Source organism: Rutidosis leptorrhynchoides, chromosome 4, assembly GCF_046630445.1.
Source record: "Rutidosis leptorrhynchoides isolate AG116_Rl617_1_P2 chromosome 4, CSIRO_AGI_Rlap_v1, whole genome shotgun sequence".
NCBI lineage: Eukaryota > Viridiplantae > Streptophyta > Magnoliopsida > Asterales > Asteraceae > Rutidosis > Rutidosis leptorrhynchoides.
The window spans coordinates 132,461,391-132,478,138 of record NC_092336.1 but is presented as its reverse complement, the minus strand read 5'-3'; the positions used below and the strand labels follow the sequence as shown (position 1 = coordinate 132,478,138).

At 34.4% G+C, this 16,748-nt stretch overlaps 1 non-coding gene across 1 annotated transcript; it reads right to left on the bottom strand.

Moving 5' to 3' along the window:
• Nucleotides 1-4,722: 4,722 nt before the first annotated feature.
• LOC139845980 (small nucleolar RNA R71) lies at nucleotides 4,723-4,829 on the bottom strand. Its single transcript, XR_011758729.1, has one exon. It is a non-coding gene; the product is annotated as a small nucleolar RNA R71 (small nucleolar RNA).
• Nucleotides 4,830-16,748: the final 11,919 nt, after the last annotated feature.

Here is a 16,748-nt window from a genome sequence, read left to right as displayed (position 1 = left end):
TAGATGAACAACTTTAGAACTTGAGTTTAAGTAAGATTCCTTCTTCTTCTTCCCCAAAATGAGTTTTCCCTCACTAGAATATCACTCTCTCTCTAGAATTAAATGGAGGTGATAAGAGTTGTTGAAGATGGAGTAAATGAAGCTCCAAGAACTGATCTAGGCCTTAAATTCGGGCCCCCATATGTAATTACCAAAAAGCCCTCAAAATATCTAATTTAAAAGAAAGGAATCTGTCACAGACCAATGGAGCGGCGAGCCAAAGGCTTGCGCGGCGCGCAGATTGCCCAGGTCAGATTCTTCTTTATTTTAAAATGTACAACGAAACCCCCACTTCAAGCATCTTATTTACACTTATGTACACAACAAATATTTGGGTCTTACAACTCTCCCCCACTTGAATCGGAGCACGTTGATAATGCTAAAAACGAACATATATTTTATAGCATTATTCCTCAAGAAAGACAAGCTTTTAGTTGCAATTGTTCTATTTACAAGTGATATTCGTTTAAATATTAAAAGGTGAAGATAAAAGACAGATTCGACGAATTGAAGACTCAAACGACCAAAAAGCTCAAAAGTACAAAATACAATCAGAGAGGTTCCAATTATTGATAAGAAACATCTCGAAATTACAAGAGTACAAGATTCAAAACACAAAGTACAAGATATTAAATTGTACGCAAGGACGTTCGAAAATTCGGAACCAGGACAAGAGTCAACTCTCAACGCTCGACGCAACGGACTAAAAATTACAAGTTAACTATGTATATAAATATAATATAATATATAATTAATTCTTAAAATTAATATATATATTATAATATATTTATAAAACGTCGGCAAATTAAAAGACAAACCTTTGTGAGCTAGAATTACGAACTCCGCGAGTTGCGGAGTATGGAGGCCAAAAATGCCGCGACTCGCGGAGCAGCCAAATACGAAAATCCCTATAAAACCCAACGAATTCTGATCATTTTTATCATCCAATATATCCATCCATCTATCTATACGTAAATATATATATATATATAATTTATATTTTAATTTTAATTTTAATTTTAAATCCTAATAATAAGGGTATGTTAGCGAATGTTGTAAGGGTGTAAGTCGAAATTCTGTCCGTGTAACGCTACGCTATTTTTAATCATTGTAAGTTATGTTCAACCTTTTTAATTTAATGTCTCATAGCTAAGTTATTATTATGCTTATTTAAAACGAAGTAATCATGATGTTGGGCTAATTACTAAAATTGGGTAATTGGGCTTTGTACCATAATTGGGGTTTGGACAAAAGAACGACACTTGTGGAAATTAGACTATGGGCTATTAATGGGCTTTATATTTGTTTAACTAAATGATAGTTTGTTAATGTTAATATAAAGATTTATAATTGGACGTACCCATAAATTACCATATACACTCGATCGGACACGATGGACGGGGTATTTATATGTACGAATAATCGTTCATTTAACCGGACACGGGAATGGATTAATAGCCACTAGAATTATTAAAACAGGGGTGAAATTATGTACAAGGACACTTGGCATAATTGTTAACAAAGTATTAAAACCTTGGGTTACACTCAGTCGACATCCTGGTGTAATTATTAAACAAAGTAATAAAACCTTGTTACAGTTTAAGTCCCCAATTAGTTGGAATATTTAACTTCGGGTATAAGGATAATTTGACGAGGACACTCGCACTTTATATTTATGACTGATGGACTGTTATGGACAAAAACCAGACGGACATATTAAATAATCCAGGACAAAGGACAATTAACCCATGGGCATAAAACTAAAATCAACACGTCAAACATCATGATTACGAAAGTTTAAATAAGCATAATTATTTTATTTCATATTTAATTTCCTTTATTTTATATTTAATTGCACTTCTAATTATCGCATTTTATTGTTATTGTATTTAATTGCACTTTTAATTATCATACTTTTTATTATCGCAAGTTTATTTTATCGCACTTTTATTTATCGCAATTTCATTATCGTTATTTACTTTATGCTTTAAATTAAGTCTTTTATTTATTTAATATTTTACATTTTGTTTTAACTGCGACTAAAGTTTTAAAATCGACAAACCGGTCATTAAACGGTAAAAACCCCCTTTATAATAATAATATTACTTATATATATATATATATATATATATATATATATATATATATATATATATATATATATATATATATATATATATATATATATATATATATATATATATATATATATATTTGTATTTTTATAAAAGTAAACTACTATAGCGTTAAGCTTTGTTTAAAGATTTTCCCTGTGGAACGAACCGGACTTACTAAAAACTACACTACTGTACGATTAGGTACACTGCCTATAAGTGTTGTAGCAAGGTTTAAGTATATCCATTCTATAAATAAATAAATATCTTGTGTAAAATTGTATCGTATTTAATAGTATTTCCTTGTAAAATATAAAGCTATTTTATATACACCTCGCATAACATCAAGTATATTTTTGGCGCCGCTGCCGGGGACAATCAAACTTAAAAGCCGAAAGCGCAGCGCTAAATAAAGAAAAAAAAAGATTTTTATTATTAGTTTACTTTTATTAAAATTCACTTTTGTAAAAATACATTTTTAATTATTCAAAAATATAAAAAGAAAACAAAAATTTATATATTTTTTAAGATTTTGTTAAATATTTAAGTTTTATAAAGTTTCTTTATTTTTATTTTATAAAAATATAAGTTTTATTTAAATATTTTTATTTAAAACATAAAAAAAAACCGAAAAAAATTAATATATATATAAATCTATTTTTAAGATATTTTTAAAATTATAAAGTAGTTCTATTTTTATTTTAGTTTTTAAATATAAGTTTTTATTATATAAATATTTTTATTTAAACAGAAAATATAAAACAGAATATAAAAAAAAAACGCGTCGAATTTTAATCAACCTGTCATCTGAAAATTGGAACCCCGCGACTCGCGGAGTTTGCAGCTTCGAATACCGCGACTCGCGGAGACACTCTGACACGCCGACAAAAACCCTAATCAGGCATTAAATACGGGGTAATTATTAATTATTATTATTATTATTAACCCTAATTACTTATTATTATTATAATTAGTTTTAAGTTTCTTTTTATTTAATTTATATATTTAGTTAAATTAGTTTAATTAATGTAAAATTACTAGTTTTAATAAATAAATAATATAAAAATAATATTTTTATAAAAATTGTACTTTTTACAACTTTTTGTATATTTTTATATTTTCTCCCTTTTTAATTGTTTTAGCGTAATATTTGTATTTTTCGTTAATTTTTAGTTTTAAACTTAGTTTTTGCCATAATTATTTTTTACTTCTAGATTTTTAGGCTTTGCCGTAAAATTCCTTAAGTGCCTTTTCTTTAGACTAAGATTTAGGTACTTTAGAATTTTGCGACGCCTTTTTAAGATTTAGTTTCTTTTTAAGTTATTGCCATTTGGGATATAGTTTTTCTTGTAAGCTTTAATATTTTTAGACACCTTTTACCTATGTATCAATTATCATTTCAATTAGTAATCTCAATTTGCGATTATAATTTTAAGTTAGTGATAGTAATAAGGTTGGGTTAGTCGAGTGTTTTTAAGTTCTATAAGTCACTCTTTTTCTTTCTTATTTTTATTTTTCGATCTTTTTCCGACACGCTCTTTTTCTTTCTTATTTCTCGCTATTCTAGTTTTTAGGACAAATATTTTTTATTCTACTTCTTATCTAAATTTCTTAAAATTACGAAAATTTATTTTAAGTGGTTAAATTGATAGACATCAAAATTTTCTGGTTCGTAGTAATAGTTAGATTTGTACGTGGACAGGGTTATTGGAGCCAAACAGTCCTCAATTATATTGAGACCAAACGAATCCTGCCCCTCTGCTGCATCTTTTGGCTATTCGAAACGTGGGCAAAATCAGAAAAGTCTATTAATTTGATAACTTATATAATTTTTCTTTCTTTTTAAAAACTAATAGGATATTCAGTGAATGCACCGAGCAAGACGTTCACCACCTTTTGTACGTTCACCACCTGTAACTAGATCAAGACATTTAGCAAATATTACCGCCATTGATTTTTTTTAGAATCGTCATCCAGTCGACCAAGTACTCCAATTCAAATTTCCGATAATCCATTTTTTGAACCCGACCTCACAATTGAGAATCCGGAGAATATTCAGGGACGATTCATAGATCCTGAACCATTAAATTTTCCTCCGGAACCACCAATCATTCAAACAGAGATTGTTGAGGAACGAACCATTAAATCAGAATCCTCTAGTGATTCCGATTCAACAAATTCAATTATGGAGAATCTAGAACCTTTAAGTATGGAAGACCGAATGAGAGCTAAACGCACTGGCCAAGGTCACGCAATTACTCATCCTGACATTAATGTGCCAGATTATGAAATCAAAGGACAAATTCTACACATGGTGACTAACCAATGCCAATTTAGTGGTGCGCCGAAGGAAGATCCAAATGAACATCTTCGTACCTTTAATAGGATCTGCACTCTATTTAAAATAAGAGAAGTTGAGGATGAACAGATATATCTTATGTTATTTCCCTGGACTTTAAAGGGAGAAGCCAAAGATTGGTTGGAATCGTTACCTGAAGGGGCGATTGATACATGGGACGTTTTAGTTGAAAAATTTCTTAAACAATTCTTTCCTGCATCTAAAGCCGTAAGACTTCAAGCAGAAATTGTTACGTTTACACAGAAACCGAATGAAACTCTATATGAGGCATGGAAAAGATTTGGAACGTTATTAAGAGGATGTCCGCAACATGGTTTAGATACCTGTCAAATAGTACAAATATTCTACCAAGGATGCGACATCACTACAAGGAAAGACATAGATATAGCAGCTGGTGGTTCCATTATGAAGAAAACCGAAACTGATGCTTATAAAATTATTGATAACACTGCTTCCCACTCACATGAGTGGCACCAAGAAAAAGATATCGTTAGATCATCTAAAGCAGCTAGAGCCGATTCTAGCCATGACTTAGATTCCATTTCCGCAAAGATAGATGCTGTCGAGAGACGAATGGAAAACATGACTAAGGATATTCACTCAATACGAATTAGTTGTGAGCAGTGTGGAGGACCACATTTGACAAAAGATTGTCTCAGTATTGAACTAACAATGGAACAAAGAGAGAATGTTTCATATCTAAACCAAAGACCTGGAAATAATTATCAGAATAATTATCAACCGCCAAGACCTATTTACAATCAAAATCAGAACTATAACCGAAATATTCCATACAACAACCAACAAGGTCCTAGCAATCAACAAGTATCCAACAATACTTACAATCAGCAAAGACCCAATTTTCAAAACAAACCACCACAACCCGATGATAAAAAGCCGAATTTAGAAGATATGATGACGAAGCTATTTGAAACTCAAACGCAGTTTTTCACATCTCAAAAACAAACCAATGAACAAAATGCTCAAGCATTTAGAAATCAACAAGCTTCTATTCAAAATCTGGAACAAGAAGTAAGTAACCTAGCAAGGTTAATAGGTGAAAGAAAACCGGGAAGTTTACCTAGTGATACAAATGCTAACCCCCGGAATGAAACAACTAAAGCCATTACCACAAGAAGTGGTACAACACTTAAACCACCTGAAATACCTGTAACTTCTGATGAAGCTATTCCTACTCCACAAGAACCACAACCTGATCAAGATAAGGAAAAAGAACCGGTAGTTGAAAAGGTTAATGAAGATAACAAGTTAAGGATAAACCTTATGTTAAACCATACCAACCACCACTTCCTTACCCGAGTAAAATGAAGAAAGAGAAACTTGAAGCCGAGCAATCCAAATTCTTGGATATGTTTAAACAGATAAATGTAAATCTTCCTTTCATTGATGTGATTTCAGGAATGCCTAGATATGCTAAATTCTTGAAAGATCTAATCTCAAATAGAAAGAAAATGGAAGAACTCTTGGCTGTTACTGTAACATCCCGCGTTTTTCCGTTAAATTTATTTTTAACACTATCTTTTTTTTTTAAATAATACCTTTCGTTATTTAAATTCGTAGTTTCCGTTGACCAACGTTCTTAATTTTCCCGTTATTTAATTATAACATCACTCGTTTACTCGAGCGTTTTTAAAATATTCGTTTGGTTAATTCCCGCACCCACTTTGAAACTTGAGGGACCGAGGTTGCCAAGTGGGCAAACTAGTTGACTAGGTTAACTAGTCAACCCACCTTATCCATCCATTCATTTCACCTCCCACCTTCTTCCTCTTTTCTCTGTACTTCCCTTTCATGAACTCAAACACCCAACTCACAAATTCATCATCTAAATCCGATTGGAGAAGCAAACATCAAAACAAATTACATTTTCGTGATCCTCTCTTCATCCTCTTCGATTTGGTACCAATTTCCTAGCTTGGGGTAAGGTTTCTAAAAACTCTAGATTTCTCTAAATTCGTGTTTTTGACTTGAAATTGTGTTAGTTAGTGTCTATGGCTCGTGTATAACATGAATATATGTTTTGTTTGCTCGATTCGTTGTTTTGAGTAACTAGTTTGAACATTTGAAATGGGTGTGCTTAATCCTTGATTTTGGATGAGTTAATGTTGTTAAATTGTTAGAGTTTATGTTTTAAAAGTGTTACTAGCATCTTTAGCATCAATTTGATGTGTAGGTTGATTTGGAAAACATCATTAACATGATTATTGGTTTTGTGATTCTTGATTAGGGTTTGATGAACTCTAAAAGGAAATTTTGATGCTTTGAATGCCATGAAATGTTATTAGTTAGTGATTAGTTTTATTGTATGTTTCATTACCTTCAAAACGGCATATCATATGTGTGAATTGCATTCCCGAATCTTAAAATGCGTTTTGTAAACTTGAAACGATGATTTTGAACATTTAATGACCACTTGACGAGATTTCGGCTATTGTAAATGATGTTTTTGCTTGATGAAAAGTGGTTAGTTGTATTCCTTGTCAAAATACCTTTTCAACGATATAAGATACTTGTTTTGGATGTTTACGGTTTAGGATTTATGGGTATTTGAAGTTGGATTCGTTCTTGAGTGTGAAAACTGCCAGAATTCTCTGCACAGGTAATGGCGCGGCGCGCCATGTACCCGCGCGGCGTGCCAAATTGGTCTGTCCAACTTTGTCGATTTTTGAATAATGTTTGCTATGCTACGCACCTCCGATTCACATGTAACTTGTTCTAACATGCTCATATATGATTAAAAACCTCAGAAAAATAGTTCGGGACCCGACCCGAACGTGTTGACTTTTCGTTGACTTTGACCGACCGAAGTTTGACTTTTTGTCAAACTTAACCAAATGATTGTGCAACCTTCCTAACTTGTTTCTATACTTGTATCTTGCATGAAACTTGACAAATTGATTCACATGCTACATAATCGAGTCGTAACGAGCCATAGGACTAATTGAACACATTTCACCCGACCTTGTGTCGTAACCGGTTAATTGATACAACTTATTTGTTTAGGTCAAGGCTAAGCAACTTTCATGTACACGTTTACTTTATGAAGTACATTTATACTCGTGCACTCGAGGTGAGATCATAGTCCCACCTTTTCAACAATTTTTATACTTTTAAATCTTGGGCTGAGAAACATATACTTTGTTACATCTTGTACTACTTACTTTTATGTTTTGAACACAAGTCCGATGAAACAAACATTCTACAGCGAGTTTAGAACAAAATCCTCAATTCGATTATCATTAGTTACACTTGCCGGGTGTAAGCGAGAACTTATGTTGTATGGATCCATATGGGTTTGACAAACCCTCATTCAAATGGTTCGCTACCGTTTACGAATGAAATATATTTTCGAGAAACAGTGTATGTTCTAACACTATTGTGATGGGGTTCTATGGAAGGAATGTTAAGCATTGATAATTGGGTGCTCGCGAACAAACTTTTGGAATGCAACTTTTGGATGATCAATTTTATGGAAATACTAAATCTTGTGGTTCAAAATATAACTTTTATTAATACACCTATGATTTCACCAACGTTTTTCGTTGACAGTTTTCTATATGTTTCTCAGGTTCATACATGGCTATTTGATACATGCTTCCGCGTACTTTCATACTTGCTTGAGGTCGAGCATACATGCATACACTCTGATTTCTTGCTTGGAGTCAAGCATACATACATACTTACGCTATTTATAGCAACTGTGATTTTCAACTAATTATGTTGCAAGTTATTTCATTTATACATTAATACTTTTGTAAACTTAAACTTGTTGTCGATCCGTTTGGTTAACTAAACTTTGCAAGTCTTGTACTTTTCAAATGAATGCGACATAGTTTTGGTCAAACGAGTCTCATATAGGGACTACGACCACGTAACGGGACCTAAGTTAGTGGCGCCGTCAATGACGATTTTGTCGGGTCACTACAGATGGTATTAGAGCGTTGGTTGTAGGGAACTAGGATGTGCATTAGTGTGTCTGACAAAGTCATTGGGACGCATTAGTGAATCTAGACTACAACCGGATAGTTAGACATTGCATTCTGATATACATTTGCTATAGATAGCACTTACTTGACTACTTGTGCATTATACTTGAATCATTCTTAGGCAAACTTTTTAATGGTACCCAACTTTCATCATACTAATCCGTATTCTGCCACTTTCTGGTAACACACGTAAATTCAAGATTCATACACGTATGGATGACGACGACTTCATTAGTCACACTTGTTCGGGAACTCTGTCTCCCGGATTGTTATTTGCCACCGTTTCAACTTACTATCGGTTTCCCACTGGTGTTTCTTACTATCTATTTTTTGGTGTTACTACCATTACTACTCTAGGTGAGTATCGTCATCAACATTTATCACTACGGTTGCGTGCTACTCGTTATCATGACTCGTTACTCTTTTCATACCTGAATACCTTATTGTCTGACTCGAACCGCATTGACGTGAACAATCATTTATACACTTCCCTCGGGGAACGCTTCCTTAGAGTTGCAGAAATTCTTTCGATTTAATACGAGTCACGTTTGAGACGTCGTTACATTTTGTTCATTTTAGATCTTCACAGTTACATGAACTTTATGTTATGGAGTGATGTGGGAATGGAGGTATGAGTTAGCGTAATATAACGACACTCGATCAACGTGGTTATATTACGGTAATACATACCAAAGTTCTAATGACACGTGATGGTGGTTAGACTCGATCAACCTAATCACCACCATGTGCCATGTACATGATTTCATCTATTCATGTTTGGACATCTGAAAACTCCGAAAGTACTGACAACAACCATACCGGGGACACACCTTCGAATATTGTCGAACCATATTTATGCTTCCGAATGAATGACGAATTCTTTCAACTTCAAACATACGTTATACATGAATACTATCTCGTCCTCGCACAGTTTTATCAACGAACTACAATATACCTGTTATGCTCACACCGAGGTGGAAACTTCTCTCGTATTACACTCGTACTTCCGTATAAGGAAATCTTTGATTCTAAATTTTCAATGGAGAGATAGACTCTTCACGTTATACTAGTACTCGCCTCGAGGGTGAATAGCCCCGACGAACGTTTTCAGAAACCGATGAGAACTTGCTCCGACAAACGTTTTTGGAAACAGATAAATCTTTCGCGACACAAATTTCTTGAGAAACTTGTTCTAACTAACGTTTTCGAGTCCTGATGTACCCGTTCAAACATACCTTACAGAAATGTACCTCATTTCAGATCGAGATTCTTGTTTCACTTCTAGATTTCGGAGTGCTTTACGAAAAGCCTCGGGACCGCGTTTAAACATGAGTACAACACATCAACGCATCTCGAAGGGCCAAACAAACATACGATTCAAACCTTGGGAATCATAAAACGAATTCGTGTTATCGACTTCAAAATTTCTTGAGAAAAGTCATTGCCTTTACTAAATTCTCTTACGCCGATGGTTATCATTCAAGTCTTAACGTCACACCTTTTGAAATCTTATGTGACCGGAAACGTCATTCTCCTTTTGTAGAACCAAGTTAATGATAATCAAACCACCGAACCCGAGCTAATTCATGGAACAACCAAGAAACTTCTTTAACCTCATAAAAGCTCGAGACGATCGTAGTCACCAAAGGAGCTATGCCACTGTCAGACGTAAACTTTTCAAATTCCATGTGGAAAACCGCGTAACGTAAAAAGTCGCATCTTGAGGAGGTGTAATTCATTTCGGGAAACGTAGAAAGCTAAATCCGCGATATTTTGATCCTTTTAAAAATCTTGGGGTGTTTTGGACCCGTTGCTAGCCATTTAGATTTTTTGACTCGTTTGAGTCTCCGTTCATCCTACATTCCATGCGCTAAACTTAAAGACGTGTCTCGCGAAACAAAAACTTATTATTCCTATCGATGAAACTATGAATCGTGAAACCAAACTTTAAACCAACGTAAAATCGCGACTGTTGAAGTTCGTTGAAATACCCGAGGGAGTACCTTCACTTATTCGTAGAACCGACAACGCAAGATCTCGAGGAAGAAACAACAACTACTACTTCCAACTAAATTTCGGGATGAAATTTCTTTTAAGGTGTAGGTAATGTAACATCCCGCGTTTTTCCGTTAAATTTATTTTTAATACTATCTTTTTTTTTTAAATAATACCTTTCGTTATTTAAATTCGTAGTTTCCGTTGACCAACGTTCTTAATTTTCCCGTTATTTAATTATAACATCACTCGTTTACTCGAGCATTTTTAAAATATTCGTTTGGTTAATTCCCGCACCCGCTTTGAAACTTGAGGGACCGAGGTTGCCAAGTGGGCAAACTAGTTGACTAGGTCAACTAGTCAACCCACCTTATCCATCCATTCATTTCACCTCCCACCTTCTTCCTCTTTTCTCTCTACTTCCCTTTCATGAACTCAAACACCCAACTCACAAATTCATCATCTAAATCCGATTGGAGAAGCAAACATCAAAACAAATTACATTTTCATGATCCTCTCTTCATCCTCTTCGATTTGGTACCAATTTCATAGCTTGGGGTAAGGTTTCTAAAAACTCTAGATTTCTCTAAATTCGTGTTTTTGACTTGAAATTGTGTTAGTTAGTGTCTATGGCTCGTGTATAACATGAATATATGTTTTGTTTGCTCGATTCGTTGTTTTGAGTAACTAGTTTGAACATTTGAAATGGGTGTGCTTAATCCTTGATTTTAGATGAGTTAATGTTGTTAAATTGTTAGAGTTTATGTTTTAAAAGTGTTACTAGCATCTTTAGCATCAATTTGATGTGTAGGTTGATTTGGAAAACATCATTAACATGATTATTGGTTTTGTGATTCTTGATTAGGGTTTGATGAACTCTAAAAGGAAATTTTGATGCTTTGAATGCCATGAAATGTTATTAGTTAGTGATTAGTTGTATTGTACGTTTCATTACCTTCAAAACGGCATATCATATGTGTGAATTGCATTCCCGAATCTTAAAATGCGTTTTGTAAACTTGAAACGATGGTTTTGAACATTTAATGACCACTTGACGAGATTTCGGCTATTGTAAATGATGTTTTTGCTTGATGAAAAGTGGTTAGTTGTATTCCTTGTCAAAATACCTTTCCAACGATATAAGATACTTGTTTTGGATGTTTACAGTTTAGGATTTATGGGTATTTGAAGTTGGATTCGTGTTTGAGTGTGAAAACTGCCAGAATTCTCTGCACAGGTAATGGCGCGGCGCGCCATGTACCCGCGCGGTGCGCCAAAGTGGTCTGTCCAACTTTGTCGATTTTTGAATAATGTTTGCTATGCTACGCACCTCCGATTCACATGTAACTTGTTCTAACATGCTCATATATGATTAAAAACCTCAGAAAAATAGTTCGGGACCCGACCAGAACGTGTTGACTTTTCGTTGACTTTGACCGACCGAAGTTCGACTTTTTGTCAAACTTAACCAAATGATTGTGCAACCATCCTAACTTGTTTCTATACTTGTATCTTGCATGAAACTTGACAAATTGATTCACATGCTACATAATCGAGTCGTAACGAGCCATAGGACTAATTGAACACATTTCACCCGACCTTGTGTCGTAACCGGTTAATTGATACAACTTATTTGTTTAGGTCAAGGCTAAGCAACTTTCATGCACACGTTTACTTTGTGAAGTACATTTATACTCGTGCACTCGAGGTGAGATCATAGTCCCACCTTTTCAACAATTTTTATACTTTTAAATCTTGGGCTGAGAAACATATACTTTACTACTTACTTTTATGTTTTGAACACAAGTCCGATGAAACAAACATTCTACAGCGAGTTTAGAACAAAATCCTCAATTCGATTATCATTAGTTACACTTGCCGGGTGTAAGCGAGAACTTATGTTGTATGGATCCATATGGGTTTGACAAACCCTCATTCAAACGGTTCGCTACCGTTTACGAATGAAATATATTTTCGAGAAATAGTGTATGTTCTAACACTATTGTGATGGGGTTCTATGGAAGGAATGTTAAGCATTGATAATTGGGTGCTCGCGAACAAACTTTTGGAATGCAACTTTTGGATGATCAATTTTATGGAAATACTAAATCTTGTGGTTCAAAATATAACTTTTATTAATACACCTATGATTTCACCAACGTTTTTTGTTGACAGTTTTCTATATGTTTCTCAGGTTCATACATGGCTATTTGATACATGCTTCCGCGTACTTTCATACTTGCTTGAGGTCGAGCATACATGCATACACTCTGATTTATTGCTTGGAGTCAAGCATACATACATACTTACGCTATTTATAGCAACTGTGATTTTCAACTAATTATGTCGCAAGTTATTTCATATATACATTACTACTTTTGTAAACTTAAACTTGTTGTCGATCCGTTTGGTAAACTAAACTTTGCAAGTCTTGTACTTTTCAAATGAATGCGACATAGTTTTGGTCAAACGAGTCTCATATAGGGACTACGACCACGTAACGGGACCTAAGTTAGCGGCGCCGTCAATGACGATTTTGTCGGGTCGCTACAATTACTATGAACGCTAATTGTTCAGCAGTGCTGTTGAATAAGATACCAAAAAAACTATCTGATCCAGGAAGTTTCACAATTCCATGTTTTCTGGGTAGTCTTAGTTCAATAGAAGCATTGGCAGACTTAGGTGCTAGTATAAATCTAATACCGTATTCACTATACGCTAAACTAGACCTTGGAGAATTGAAACCAACTAGAATAAGTATACAGCTAGCCGATCGATCAATAAAATATCCTAGAGGGATAATGGAGAACATGCTGGTTAAAGTTGGTACTTTAGTATTTCCAGTAGATTTTGTTGTTCTGGACATGGAAGAAGATTCTCAAGTTCCTCTCATATTTGGAAGACCATTCTTAAACACGGCTAAAGCAATGATAGACGTGTTCGGTAAGAAACTGACCCTAAGTATAGAGGACGAGAGTGTTACCTTTTCAGTTGATAGAGCAATGCAACAATCTCAATCTGCAGATGATACATGTTATTATATTCAAACTATAGATTCACATGCAGAATTATTAGAAGAATTTCCAGAATTACAAGAAACAGGAGAATGTTCTTTAGGAGAAGGAACAGAACAAATTGATGAAGCTGAAATGTTAGCTACACTTATAGCTAATGGATATGAACCAACAACAGAAGAAATTCAAATGCTAAAAGAAGAAGACAGATATCGATATAAATCATCGATAGAAGAACCTCCGAAATTAGAGTTAAAGCCACTTCCAAACCATTTAGAATACGCTCATTTACATGGTGAATCTGAATTACCTGTAATAATATCGTCTTCTCTTACTGAAAATGAGAAATCACAACTCATTTCTGTGTTGAAAGCTCATAAACCAGCCATTGCATGGAAGATTCATGATATTAAAGGAATAAGTCCTTCGTATTGCACACATAAAATCCTTATGGAAGAAGGTCATAAAACGTATGTGCAATGCCAACGAAGAATAAATCCTAATATGCAAGATGTAGTTAAGAAAGAAATTATTAAACTACTAGATGCATGTTTAATATATCCAATTCCTGATAGTCCATGGGTAAGCCCAGTTCAATGCGTGCCTAAGAAGGGTGGCATGACTGTCATTACAAATGAGAAAAATGAGCTTATTCCTACTAGGACTGTAACATGATGGCGTGTGTGTATTGATTATAGAAAATTAAATGATGCCACCAGAAAAGATCACTTTCCCTTACCTTTCATTGATCAAATGTTGGAAAGATTACCCGGAAATAGTTACTATTGTTTTCTAGATGGATTTTCCGGATATTTTAAAATTCCAATAGCACCCGAGGACCAAGAGAAAACCACGTTCACGTGCCCTTATGGTACTTTTGCTTACAAACGCATGCCATTTAGACTTTGCAACGCCCCTGCAACCTTTCAAAGGTGTATGATGGCGAATTTCATGACATGATAGAAGAATGCATGGAAGTTTTCATGGATGACTTTTTAGTCTTCGGTGATACATTTGAATCATGTCTAGTTAATCTGGAACGAATGCTTATTAGATGCGAACAATCAAATCTAGTTCTTAATTGGGAGAAATGCCATTTCATGGTTAAAGAAGGCATCGTTCTTGGACATAAAATCTCAAAAGAAGGAATTGAAGTGGATAGAGCTAAAGTAGATGTAATTGCTAAACTTCCACATCCCACCAATGTTAGAGGAGTTAGGAGTTTTCTAGGGCATGCCGGTTTTTACCGACGTTTCATAAAAGATTTTTCTAAAATTGCCACTCCTATGAATAAACTCCTAGAAAAGGATGCTCCATTCATCTTTTCAGATGAATGTATCAAATCTTTTAATATTCTTAAAAAAAAATTTACTAATGCGCCGATCATGATAACACCAAATTGGAATCTACCATTTGAACTAATGTGCGATGCAAGTGATTTTGCAATGGGAGCCGTTTTAGGACAAAGGATTGAAAAAAGATTTCAACCTATATATTATGCTAGTAAGACGTTACAAGGAGCACAAACAAATTACACCACTACTGAAAAAGAACTCCTTGCTATTGTCTTTGCTTTTGACAAATTTCGATCATATCTCGTTCTAGCTAAAACGGTGGTCTATACCGACCATTCTGCTCTTAGATACCTATTTTCGAAACAAGATGCTAAACCAAGATTAATCCGCTGGATCTTATTCTTACAAGAATTCGACATTGAAATCCGAGACAAAAGAGGAGCAGAAAATCTCGCCGCTGATCATCTTTCTCGTCTTGAAAATCCTGAATTAGATGTTCTAAATGAATCGGCCATACAAGACAACTTTCCTGATGAATATCTATTGAAGATAGATTATAATGAAATCCCATAGTTTGCAGACTATGCAAACTACTTAGTTTGTGGGTTCCTTGAAAAAGGATTATCGTACCAAAAACGAAAGAAATTCTTCAGTGATATAAAACACTATTTTTGGGAAGATCCACATCTGTTTAAAAGTTGTCCAGATGGAATAATACGCCGATGTGTATTCGGAGATGAAGCTAGTAAAATTTTAAACCATTGTCACACAGGACCAACAGGAGGGCATTATGGGCCTCAATTAACAGCAAGAAAAGTTTATGAAGCTGGATTCTATTGGCCTACAATTTACAAAGACGCACACCTTCTTTGCAAATCCTGTGATGCTTGTCAAAGGGCCGGAAAAATAAGTCAACGTGATGAAATGCCACAAAATGTCATCCAAGTATGTGAAGTATTTGACATTTGGGGTATTGACTTTATGGGTTCATTTCCAAAATCTCATAATAATCTCTACATTCTCGTTGCCATTGATTATGTATCTAAATGGGCGGAAGCACAAGCTCTCCCAATTAATGATGCACGAGTTGTAGTCAACTTTTTAAAACGTCTTTTTGCAAGGTTTAGAACACTGAAAGCTTTAATAAGTGATCGGGGTACTCATTTCTGTTATAATCAACTTGAGAAAGTTCTTAAAAGATATGGAGTAACTCATAAAATCTCCACTGCTTATCATCCACAAACAAGTGGACAAGTTGAAAATACCAACCGAGCTTTAAAACGTATTCTAGAGAAAACCGTAGGATCAAATCCGAAGGAATGGTCCATTAAATTGGAGGATGCACTCTGGGCTTTTAGAACAGCCTACAAAACTCCAATTGTAACCACACCTTTTAGGCTCATTTACGGAAAAGCATGTCATCTTCCAGTAGAAATTGAACACAAAGCATTTTGGGCTTTGAAGACATGTAATCTTGATTTACATGAAGCTGGACGTCTACGATTAAGTCAACTAAACGAATTAGAAGAATTAAGACACGAAGCATACGAAAATTCGGTAATCTATGAAGAAAGAACGAAGAAATGGCATGATAAAAGAATCAGAAGTTTAAAAGAATTTAAAGAAGGAGACAGAGTTCTTCTTTTCAATTCACGATTCAAGCTATTTCCTGGAAAATTGAAATCAAGATGGTCTGGACCATTCATAGTCAAAAGAGTTTTCCCATACGGAACGATAGAATTAATAAATTCAAATGGGATTGAATTTAAAGTTAATGGTCACAGAGTTAAACACTACATAGATAGTACGATGGAATTCAACAACGAAGTTAATCACAATTTCGACACCACAGCTAACTAAGTGTGGGGAGAATCAAGTCTTTTAAAGGATAATATGTATTTCTGTTAGAGTTAGATTTTCTGTTT